Source organism: Heptranchias perlo, chromosome 35 (assembly GCF_035084215.1).
Source record: "Heptranchias perlo isolate sHepPer1 chromosome 35, sHepPer1.hap1, whole genome shotgun sequence".
NCBI lineage: Eukaryota > Metazoa > Chordata > Chondrichthyes > Hexanchiformes > Hexanchidae > Heptranchias > Heptranchias perlo.
Genome location: NC_090359.1, coordinates 11,459,706 through 11,472,290, shown reverse-complemented (window position 1 = coordinate 11,472,290; position 12,585 = coordinate 11,459,706). Strand labels below are relative to the sequence as shown.

Sequence of the window (12,585 nt, the reverse complement as noted above, 5' to 3'; positions counted from 1 at the left end):
TTTAAAACCGCTGGAATATCAGTGAAATTAAATCGGGGAAAGTGGGAAACTCCGAGTCAGTTTTACATTGTATATTCCGCATCGAATATTAGAGATAAATGAGAGAAAAAGCTTTAAAAGGCGGCAAATGTTTAATCTCCCCGTCGGGGAATTGAACCCCGGTCTCCCGCGTGACAGGCGGGGATACTCACCACTATACTAACGAGGAACTGCTGCATTGACTGTGCACTCATCCCAGATGGTGTTAGACATGCTTCACGTATCAGTGCATTTCTTTTAACTATTTATTTGATGACAGTTTGTTTCATTTTCCGCGGGCCACTCTTGAAAGAACCATTTACATTTCCATCTCTTTGTTAGACAACGACAACTGACTCTGTCTTTCTTTCGTTCTTTCTCTCTTATCGTGGTGAGTTGCCCCACCTTAGTCTGGGGTTTAATACCCCGACTGGGAGGTAGCAGTTTTCAGACGCTAACTTTTAATTTTATGTCTTCGCCGACCTTCTTCCTAAACAAAAAGTACAGAGCAAAAAAACAGGTGATTGTCACTTTCAGAATATTATTGTACGGAGACTATTTGAGGACTGGATGCAGAGCAATTGTGATTTTTGCTGACTGGTGATTAAGGTGACAGATTGGAAATTCATTCATTTCCCCCGCGCAGGTTCAAATCTGACAGACTTCAGATCCCGTCATTCATCAACCTGTTTCATCTCTGCGTTTCAAAATTCAGCAAGTTTCTTCTAGAATTAATAATTCTTAAGTGAATTAAAATTCCACAGCATTGAGTACCTCGAGTTTTATGCTCATTTTAATTGATCTGCAAGATTTCACGAAATCTACGACAGAAATGGAACAAAAATCAGCCAAATTATCCATATTCTGACTCTCAGTATTTCTGAGTCAATCCATGTGTATGTGTGTCTGTGTCTGTCTGTCTGTCTGTGTATGTGCCTCATATTTTCTATATTTTCCTGAGAAGATCTGTCTCACTCTCTCCCGCGTTACCCACATCATGATCCAACATGAGATGGAAAAGTGGTCGGTAATTCTTCTTTCAACAGTGGTCCGTGGAAAGTTAAACAAACTGTCATCAAATGAACAGTTCAAACAGATTCACTGAAACGTGAAGCATCTGTGGTGAATATACGGCAAATGTCTGCACGAATTCCTCGTTAGTATAGTGGTGAGTATCCCCGCCTGTCACGCGGGAGACCGGGGTTCAATTCCCCGACGAGGAGGTTATTGCTGATTTCGAAGCTTCACTTTCATTTATCTGCAATATTGGATGTTGAAAATACAATGAAAAACTGACTCGGCCTTTCCCACTTCCACAAATTGATTTCACAGCGATTTTAAAAATCTGCCCCCTGCCTCACGCTTCAGCTCGATGTGAGAACCACAATGATGGGCAAGAAATGAAACGCAGAATCGCGCTGTCACCAGCCCGAAACAGAGAGAGACAGGTCTCGGAACAGGCGCAGACATGAAAGATCTCACATGCAGCAATGAAAAGGATGCATGTTTCAGTGAATCTATTTTAACGACTTCTTTGATGACAATTTGATTAACTTTCCACATGCCACTGTTGAAAGAAGACTTACTTTCTATCTCTTTGTTAGTCAAGGTCCAGAGAAAAATTATTTGGGGAGCAGGTTAAAAGTGACAGATAGAAAGAAAGAGAGGGACACTCAGAAACGCATATAACAAGTGAGACAGACATAGTCATATTCACACATACACAAACACACACATACCGAGCTACATAAACACTCGCACACAGACATATACACACACCAATAACCTGAAAGTAACACAGGACTACTTGACAAACAGTGGAAGCAGCATGCTGTAGACAGAGCTAAACGATCCCACAAACAACGGATTAGATCAAAGCTCTGCAGTCCTGCCACACCCATTTGTGAATGATGGTGGATAATTAAACAACTAATGGGAAGAGGCTCTATGAACATCCCCATCCTCAATGATGGTAAAGCCCAGCGTGTGAGTGCAAAGTTTTAGAAACCGTCTTCAGCCAGAAGTGCCGAGTGGATGATCCATCTCGGCCTCCTCCCGAAATCCCCACCATCACAGAAACCAGTCGAACATCGAGGTGAAGAGTGAAGCTGAGAGCAGATTTTAAAACCGCTGGAATATCAGTGAAATTAAATCGGGGAAAGTGGGAAACTCCGAGTCAGTTTTACACTGTATATTCCGCATCGAATATTAGAGACAAAATGAGAGAAAAAGCTTTAAAAGGCGGCAAATGTTTAATCTCCCCGTCGGGGAATTGAACCCCGGTCTCCCGCGTGACAGGCGGGGATACTCACCACTATACTAAGGAGAAACTACTGCATTGACTGTGCACTCATCCCAGATGGTGTTAGACATGCTTCACGTATCAGTGCATTTCTTTTAACTATTTATTTGATGACAGTTTGTTTCATTTTCCACGGGCCACTCTTGAAAGAACCATTTACATTTCCATCTCTTTGTTAGACAACGACAACTGACTCTGTCTTTCTTTCGTTCTTTCTCTCTTATCGTGGTGAGTTGCCCCACCTTAGTCCGGGGTTTAATACCCCGACTGGGAGGGAGCAGTTTTCAGACGCTAACTTTTAATTTTATGTCTTCGCCGACCTTCTTCCTAAACAAAAACTACAGAGCAAAAAAACAGGTGATTGTCACTTTCAGAATATTATTGTACGGAGACTATTTGAGGACTGGATGCAGAGCAATTGTGATTTTTGCTGACTGGTGATTAAGGTGACAGATTCGAAATTCATTCATTTCCCCCGCGCAGGTTCAAATCTGACAGACTTCAGATCCCGTCATTCATCAACCTGTTTCATCTCTGCGTTTCAAAATTCAGCAAGTTTCTTCTAGAATTAATAATTCTTAAGTGAATTAAAATTCCACAGCATTGAGTACCTCGAGTTTTATGCTCATTTTAATTGATCTGCAAGATTTCACGAAATCTACGACAGAAATGGAACAAAAATCAGCCAAATTATCCATATTCTGACTCTCAGTATTTCTGAGTCAATCCATGTGTATGTGTGTCTGTGTCTGTCTGTCTGTCTGTGTATGTGCCTCATATTTTCTATATTTTCCTGAGAAGATCTGTCTCACTCTCTCCCGCGTTACCCACATCATGATCCAACATGAGATGGAAAAGTGGTCGGTAATTCTTCTTTCAACAGTGGTCCGTGGAAAGTTAAACAAACTGTCATCAAATGAACAGTTCAAACAGATTCACTGAAACGTGAAGCATCTGTGGTGAATATACGGCAAATGTCGGCACGAATTCCTCGTTAGTATAGTGGTGAGTATCCTCGCCTGTCACGCGGGAGACCGGGGTTCAATTCCCCGACGAGGAGGTTATTGCTGATTTCGAAGCTTCACTTTCATTTATCTGCAATATTGGATGTTGAAAATACAATGAAAAACTGACTCGGCCTTTCCCACTTCCACAAATTGATTTCACAGCGATTTTAAAAATCTGCTCTCTGCCTCACGCTTCAGCTCGATGTGAGAACCACAATGATGGGCAAGAAATGAAACGCAGAATCGCGCTGTCACCAGCCCGAAACAGAGAGAGACAGGTCTCGGAACAGGCGCAGACATGAAAGATCTCACATGCAGCAATGAAAAGGATGCATGTTTCAGTGAATCTATTTTAACGACTTCTTTGATGACAATTTGATTAACTTTCCACATGCCACTGTTGAAAGAAGACTTACTTTCTATCTCTTTGTTAGTCAAGGTCCAGAGAAAAATTATTTGGGGAGCAGGTTAAAAGTGACAGATAGAAAGAAAGAGAGGGACACTCAGAAACGCATATAACAAGTGAGACAGACATAGTCATATTCACACATACACAAACACACACAAACCGAGCTACATAAACACTCGCACACAGACATATACACACACCAATAACCTGAAAGTAACACAGGACTACTTGACAAACAGTGGAAGCAGCATGCTGTAGACAGAGCTAAACGATCCCACAAACAACGGATTAGATCAAAGCTCTGCAGTCCTGCCACACCCATTTGTGAATGATGGTGGATAATTAAACAACTAATGGGAAGAGGCTCTATGAACATCCCCATCCTCAATGATGGTAAAGCCCAGCGTGTGAGTGCAAAGTTTTAGAAACCGTCTTCAGCCAGAAGTGCCGAGTGGATGATCCATCTCGGCCTCCTCCCGAAATCCCCACCATCACAGAAACCAGTCGAACATCGAGGTGAAGAGTGAAGCTGAGAGCAGATTTTAAAACCGCTGGAATATCAGTGAAATTAAATCGGGGAAAGTGGGAAACTCCGAGTCAGTTTTACACTGTATATTCCGCATCGAATATTAGAGACAAAATGAGAGAAAAAGCTTTAAAAGGCGGCAAATGTTTAATCTCCCCGTCGGGGAATTGAACCCCGGTCTCCCGCGTGACAGGCGGGGATACTCACCACTATACTAACGAGGAGCTGCTGCATTGACTGTGCACTCATCCCAGATGGTGTTAGACATGCTTCACGTATCAGTGCATTTCTTTTAACTATTTATTTGATGACAGTTTGTTTCATTTTCCACGGGCCACTCTTGAAAGAACCATTTACATTTCCATCTCTTTGTTAGACAACGACAACTGACTCTGTCTTTCTCTCGTTCTTTCTTTCTCTCTTATCGTGGTGAGTTGCCCCACCTTAGTCCGGGGTTTAATACCCCGACTGGGAGGGAGCAGTTTTCAGACGCTAACTTTTAATTTTATGTCTTCGCCGACCTTCTTCCTAAACAAAAAGTACAGAGCAAAAAAACAGGTGATTGTCACTTTCAGAATATTATTGTACGGAGACTATTTGAGGACTGGATGCAGAGCAATTGTGATTTTTACGAACTGGTGGGTGAGGTGACAGATTCGAAATTCATTCATTTCCCCCGCGCAGGTTCAAATCTGACAGACTTCAGATCCCGTCATTCATCAACCTGTTTCATCTCTGCGTTTCAAAATTCAACAAGTTTCTTGTAGAATTAATAATTCTTAAGTGAATTAAAATTCCACAGCATTGAGTATCTCGAGTTTTATGCTCATTTTAATTGATCTGCAAGATTTCACGAAATCTACGACAGAAATGGAACAAAAATCAGCCAAATTATCCATATTCTGACTCTCAGTATTTCTGAGTCAATCCATGTGTATGTGTGTCTGTGTCTGTCTGTCTGTCTGTGTATGTGCCTCATATTTTCTATATTTTCCTGAGAAGATCTGTCTCACTCTCTCCCGCGTTACCCACATCATGATCCAACATGAGATGGAAAAGTGGTCGGTAATTCTTCTTTCAACAGTGGTCCGTGGAAAGTTAAACAAACTGTCATCAAATGAACAGTTCAAACAGATTCACTGAAACGTGAAGCATCTGTGGTGAATATACGGCAAATGTCTGCACGCATTCCTCGTTAGTATAGGGGTGAGTATCCCCGCCTGTCACGCGGGAGACCGGGGTTCAATTCCCCGACGAGGAGGTTATTGCTGCTTTCGAAGCTTCACTTTAATTCATCTGGAATATTGGATGTTGAAAATACAATGAAAAATTGACTCGGCCTTTCCCACTTCCACAAATTGATTTCACAGCGATTTTAAAAATCTGCTCTCTGCCTCACGCTTCAGCTCGATGTGAGAACCACAATGATGGGCAAGAAATGAAACGCAGAATCGCGCTGTCACCAGAGAGAGACAGGTCTCGGAACAAGCGCAGACATGAAAGATCTCACATGCAGCAATGAAAAGGATGCATGTTTCAGTGAATCTATTTTAACTACTTCTTTGATTAACTTTTCACATGCCACTGTTGAAAGAAGACTTACTTTCTATCTCTTTGTTAGTCAAGGTCCAGAGAAAAATTATTTGGGGAGCAGGTTAAAAGTGACAGATAGAAAGAAAGAGAGGGACACTCAGAAACGCATATAACAAGTGAGACAGACATAGTCATATTCACACATACACAAACAAACACATTCCGAGCTGCATAAACACTCGCACACAGACATATACACACACCAATAACCTGAAAGTAACACAGGACTACTTGACAAACAGTGGAAGCAGCATGCTGTAGACAGAGCTAAACGATCCCACAAACAACGGATCAGATCAAAGCTCTGCAGTCCTGCCACACCCATTTGTGAATGATGGTGGATAATTAAACAACTAATGGGAAGAGGCTCTATGAACATCCCCATCCTCAATGATGGTAAAGCCCAGCGTGTGAGTGCAAAGTTTTAGAAACCGTCTTCAGCCAGAAGTGCCGAGTGGATGATCCATCTCGGCCTCCTCCCGAAATCCCCAACATCACAGAAACCAGTCGAACATCGAGGTGAAGAGTGAAGCTGAGAGCAGATTTTAAAACCGCTGGAATATCAGTGAAATTAAATCGGGGAAAGTGGGAAACTCCGAGTCAGTTTTACACTGTATATTCCGCATCGAATATTAGAGACAAAATGAGAGAAAAAGCTTTAAAAGGCGGCAAATGTTTAATCTCCCCGTCGGGGAATTGAACCCCGGTCTCCCGCGTGACAGGCGGGGATACTCACCACTATACTAACGAGGAGCTGCTGCATTGACTGTGCACTCATCCCAGATGGTGTTAGACATGCTTCACGTATCAGTGCATTTCTTTTAACTATTTATTTGATGACAGTTTGTTTCATTTTCCACGGGCCACTCTTGAAAGAACCATTTACATTTCCATCTCTTTGTTAGACAACGACAACTGACTCTGTCTTTCTCTCGTTCTTTCTTTCTCTCTTATCGTGGTGAGTTGCCCCACCTTAGTCCGGGGTTTAATACCCCGACTGGGAGGGAGCAGTTTTCAGACGCTAACTTTTAATTTTATGTCTTCGCCGACCTTCTTCCTAAACAAAAAGTACAGAGCAAAAAAACAGGTGATTGTCACTTTCAGAATATTATTGTACGGAGACTATTTGAGGACTGGATGCAGAGCAATTGTGATTTTTACGAACTGGTGGGTGAGGTGACAGATTCGAAATTCATTCATTTCCCCCGCGCAGGTTCAAATCTGACAGACTTCAGATCCCGTCATTCATCAACCTGTTTCATCTCTGCGTTTCAAAATTCAACAAGTTTCTTGTAGAATTAATAATTCTTAAGTGAATTAAAATTCCACAGCATTGAGTATCTCGAGTTTTATGCTCATTTTAATTGATCTGCAAGATTTCACGAAATCTACGACAGAAATGGAACAAAAATCAGCCAAATTATCCATATTCTGACTCTCAGTATTTCTGAGTCAATCCATGTGTATGTGTGTCTGTGTCTGTCTGTCTGTCTGTGTATGTGCCTCATATTTTCTATATTTTCCTGAGAAGATCTGTCTCACTCTCTCCCGCGTTACCCACATCATGATCCAACATGAGATGGAAAAGTGGTCGGTAATTCTTCTTTCAACAGTGGTCCGTGGAAAGTTAAACAAACTGTCATCAAATGAACAGTTCAAACAGATTCACTGAAACGTGAAGCATCTGTGGTGAATATACGGCAAATGTCTGCACGCATTCCTCGTTAGTATAGGGGTGAGTATCCCCGCCTGTCACGCGGGAGACCGGGGTTCAATTCCCCGACGAGGAGGTTATTGCTGCTTTCGAAGCTTCACTTTAATTCATCTGGAATATTGGATGTTGAAAATACAATGAAAAATTGACTCGGCCTTTCCCACTTCCACAAATTGATTTCACAGCGATTTTAAAAATCTGCTCTCTGCCTCACGCTTCAGCTCGATGTGAGAACCACAATGATGGGCAAGAAATGAAACGCAGAATCGCGCTGTCACCAGAGAGAGACAGGTCTCGGAACAAGCGCAGACATGAAAGATCTCACATGCAGCAATGAAAAGGATGCATGTTTCAGTGAATCTATTTTAACTACTTCTTTGATTAACTTTTCACATGCCACTGTTGAAAGAAGACTTACTTTCTATCTCTTTGTTAGTCAAGGTCCAGAGAAAAATTATTTGGGGAGCAGGTTAAAAGTGACAGATAGAAAGAAAGAGAGGGACACTCAGAAACGCATATAACAAGTGAGACAGACATAGTCATATTCACACATACACAAACAAACACATTCCGAGCTGCATAAACACTCGCACACAGACATATACACACACCAATAACCTGAAAGTAACACAGGACTACTTGACAAACAGTGGAAGCAGCATGCTGTAGACAGAGCTAAACGATCCCACAAACAACGGATCAGATCAAAGCTCTGCAGTCCTGCCACACCCATTTGTGAATGATGGTGGATAATTAAACAACTAATGGGAAGAGGCTCTATGAACATCCCCATCCTCAATGATGGTAAAGCCCAGCGTGTGAGTGCAAAGTTTTAGAAACCGTCTTCAGCCAGAAGTGCCGAGTGGATGATCCATCTCGGCCTCCTCCCGAAATCCCCAACATCACAGAAACCAGTCGAACATCGAGGTGAAGAGTGAAGCTGAGAGCAGATTTTAAAACCGCTGGAATATCAGTGAAATTAAATCGGGGAAAGTGGGAAACTCCGAGTCAGTTTTACACTGTATATTCCGCATCGAATATTAGAGATAAATGAGAGAAAAAGCTTTAAAAGGCGGCAAAAGTTTAATCTCCCCGTCGGGGAATTGAACCCCGGTCTCCCGCGTGACAGGCGGGGATACTCACCACTATACTAACTAGGAACTGCTGCATTGACTGTGCACTCATCCCAGATGGTGTTAGACATGCTTCACGTATCAGTGCATTTCTTTTAACTATTTATTTGATGACAGTTTGTTTCATTTTCCACGGGCCACTCTTGAAAGAACCATTTACATTTCCATCTCTTTGTTAGACAACGACAACTGACTCTGTCTTTCTTTCGTTCTTTCTTTCTCTCTTATCGTGGTGAGTTGCCCCACCTTAGTCCGGGGTTTAATACCCCGACTGGGAGGTAGCAGTTTTCAGACGCTAACTTTTAATTTTATGTCTTCGCCGACCTTCTTCCTAAACAAAAACTACAGAGCAAAAAAACAGGTGATTGTCACTTTCAGAATATTATTGTACGGAGACTATTTGAGGACTGGATGCAGAGCAATTGTGATTTTTACTAACTGGTGGGTTAGGTGACAGATTCGAAATTCATTCATTTCCCCGCGCAGGTTCAAATCTGACAGACTTCAGATCCCGTCATTCATCAACCTGTTTCATCTCTGCGTTTCAAAATTCAACAAGTTTCTTGTAGAATTAATAATTCTTAAGTGAATTAAAATTCCACAGCATTGAGTACCTCGAGTTTTATGCTCATTTTAATTGATCTGCAAGATTTCACGAAATCTACGACAGAAATGGAACAAAAATCAGCCAAATTATCCATATTCTGACTCTCAGTATTTCTGAGTCAATCCATGTGTATGTGTGTCTGTCTGTCTGTCTGTGCATGTGCCTCATATTTTCTATATTTTCCTGAGAAGATCTGTCTCACTCTCTCCCGCGTTACCCACATCATGATCCAACATGAGATGGAAAAGTGGTCGGTAATTCTTCTTTCAACAGTGGTCCGTGGAAAGTTAAACAAACTGTCATCAAATGAACAGTTCAAACAGATTCACTGAAACGTGAAGCATCTGTGGTGAATATACGGCAAATGTCTGCACGAATTCCTCGTTAGTATAGTGGTGAGTATCCCCGCCTGTCACGCGGGAGACCGGGGTTCAATTCCCCGACGAGGAGGTTATTGCTGCTTTCGAAGCTTCACTTTCATTTATCTGCAATATTGGATGTTGAAAATACAATGAAAAACTGACTCGGCCTTTCCCACGTCCACAAATTGATTTCACAGCGATTTTAAAAATCTGCTCTCTGCCTCACGCTTCAGCTCGATGTGAGAACCACAATGATGGGCAAGAAATGAAACGCAGAATCACGCTGTCACCAGAGAGAGACAGGTCTCGGAACAGGCGCAGACATGAAAGATCTCACATCCAGCAATGAAAAGGATGCATGTTTCAGTGAATCTATTTTAACTACTTCTTTGATGACAATTTGATTAACTTTCCACATGCCACTGTTGAAAGAAGACTTACTTTCTATCTCTTTGTTAGTCAAGGTCCAGAGAAAAATTATTTGGGGAGCAGGTTAAAAGTGACAGATAGAAAGAAAGAGAGGGACACTCAGAAACGCATATAACAAGTGAGACAGACATAGTCATATTCACACATACACAAACACACACATTCCGAGCTACATAAACACTCGCACACAGACATATACACACACCAATAACCTAAAAGTAACACAGGACTACTTGACAAACAGTGGAAGCAGCATGCTGTAGACAGAGCTAAATGATCCCACAAACAACGGATCAGATCAAAGCTCTGCAGTCCTGCCACACCCATTTGTGAATGATGGTGGATAATTAAACAACTAATGGGAAGAGGCTCTATGAACATCCCCATCCTCAATGATGGTAAAGCCCAGCGTGTGAGTGCAAAGTTTTAGAAACCGTCTTCAGCCAGAAGTGCCGAGTGGATGATCCATCTCGGCCTCCTCCCGAAATCCCCAACATCACAGAAACCAGTCGAACATCGAGGTGAAGAGTGAAGCTGAGAGCAGATTTTAAAACCGCTGGAATATCAGTGAAATTAAATTGGGGAAAGTGGGAAACTCCGAGTCAGTTTTACACTGTATATTCCGCATCGAATATTAGAGATAAATGAGAGAAAAAGCTTTAAAAGGCGGCAAAAGTTTAATCACCCCGTCGGGGAATTGAACCCCGGTCTCCAGCGTGACAGGCGAGGATACTCACCACTATACTAACTAGGAACTGCTGCATTGACTGTGCACTCATCCCAGATGGTGTTAGACATGCTTCACGTATCAGTGCATTTCTTTTAACTATTTATTTGATGACAGTTTGTTTCATTTTCCACGGGCCACTCTTGAAAGAACCATTTACATTTCCATCTCTTTGTTAGACAACGACAACTGACTCTGTCTTTCTTTCGTTCTTTCTTTCTCTCTTATCGTGGTGAGTTGCCCCACCTTAGTCCGGGGTTTAATACCCCGACTGGGAGGTCGCAGTTTTCAGACGCTAACTTTTAATTTTATGTCTTCGCCGACCTTCTTCCTAAACAAAAACTACAGAGCAAAAAAACAGGTGATTGTCACTTTCAGAATATTATTGTACGGAGACTATTTGAGGACTGGATGCAGAGCAATTGTGATTTTTACTAACTGGTGGGTTTGGTGACAGATTCGAAATTCATTCATTTCCCCGCGCAGGTTCAAATCTGACAGACTTCAGATCCCGTCATTCATCAACCTGTTTCATCTCTGCGTTTCAAAATTCAACAAGTTTCTTGTAGAATTAATAATTCTTAAGTGAATTAAAATTCCACAGCATTGAGTACCTCGAGTTTTATGCTCATTTTAATTGATCTGCAAGATTTCACGAAATCTACGACAGAAATGGAACAAAAATCAGCCAAATTATCCATATTCTGACTCTCAGTATTTCTGAGTCAATCCATGTGTATGTGTGTCTGTGTCTGTCTGTCTGTGTATGTGCCTCATATTTTCTATATTTTCCTGAGAAGATCTGTCTCACTCTCTCCCGCGTTACCCACATCATGATCCAACATGAGATGGAAAAGTGGTCGGTAATTCTTCTTTCAACAGTGGTCCGTGGAAAGTTAAACAAACTGTCATCAAATGAACAGTTCAAACAGATTCACTGAAACGTGAAGCATCTGTGGTGAATATACGGCAAATGTCTGCACGAATTCCTCGTTAGTATAGTGGTGAGTATCCCCGCCTGTCACGCGGGAGACCGGGGTTCAATTCCCCGACGAGGAGGTTATTGCTGCTTTCGAAGCTTCACTTTCATTTATCTGAAATATTGGATGTTGAAAATACAACGAAAAACTGACTCGGCCTTTCCCACTTCCACAAATTGATTTCACAGCGATTTTAAATATCTGCTCTCTGCCTCACGCTTCAGCTCGATGTGAGAACCACAATGATGGGCAAGAAATGAAACGCAGAATCGCGCTGTCACCAGCCCGAAACAGAGAGAGACAGGTCTCGGAACAGGCGCAGACATGAAAGATCTCACATACAGCAATGAAAAGGATGCATGTTTCAGTGAATCTATTTTAACGACTTCTTTGATGACAATTTGATTAACTTTCCACATGCCACTGTTGAAAGAAGACTTACTTTCTATCTCTTTGTTAGTCAAGGTCCAGAGAAAAATTATTTGGGGAGCAGGTTAAAAGTGACAGATAGAAAGAAAGAGAGGGACACTCAGAAACGCATATAACAAGTGAGACAGACATAGTCATATTCACACATACACAAACACACACATTCCGAGCTACATAAACACTCGCACACAGACAAAAACACACACCAATAACCTGAAAGTAACACAGGACTACTTGACAAACAGTGGAAGCAGCATGCTGTGGACAGAGCTAAACGATCCCACAAACAGCGGATCAGGTCAAAGCTCTGCAGTCCTGCCACACCCATTTGTGAATGATGGTGGATAAT

At 42.0% G+C, this 12,585-nt stretch overlaps 1 protein-coding gene and 7 non-coding genes across 8 annotated transcripts in view; 5 read left to right on the top strand and 3 right to left on the bottom strand.

The window, feature by feature from the left end:
* LOC137302345 (zona pellucida sperm-binding protein 3-like) overlaps nt 1–12,585 on the top strand; it is a 1,023,493-nt gene that overhangs the window by 242,758 nt on the left and 768,150 nt on the right. The window lies entirely within an intron of this gene.
* On the bottom strand, nt 137–208 carry trnad-guc (transfer RNA aspartic acid (anticodon GUC)). The gene has a single exon. It is a non-coding gene; the product is annotated as a tRNA-Asp (tRNA).
* On the top strand, nt 1,170–1,241 carry trnad-guc (transfer RNA aspartic acid (anticodon GUC)). The gene has a single exon. It is a non-coding gene; the product is annotated as a tRNA-Asp (tRNA).
* On the top strand, nt 3,309–3,380 carry trnad-guc (transfer RNA aspartic acid (anticodon GUC)). The gene has a single exon. It is a non-coding gene; the product is annotated as a tRNA-Asp (tRNA).
* On the bottom strand, nt 4,415–4,486 carry trnad-guc (transfer RNA aspartic acid (anticodon GUC)). Its single transcript has one exon. It is a non-coding gene; the product is annotated as a tRNA-Asp (tRNA).
* trnad-guc (transfer RNA aspartic acid (anticodon GUC)) lies at nt 6,537–6,608 on the bottom strand. The gene has a single exon. It is a non-coding gene; the product is annotated as a tRNA-Asp (tRNA).
* trnad-guc (transfer RNA aspartic acid (anticodon GUC)) lies at nt 9,688–9,759 on the top strand. Its single transcript has one exon. It is a non-coding gene; the product is annotated as a tRNA-Asp (tRNA).
* trnad-guc (transfer RNA aspartic acid (anticodon GUC)) lies at nt 11,815–11,886 on the top strand. Its single transcript has one exon. It is a non-coding gene; the product is annotated as a tRNA-Asp (tRNA).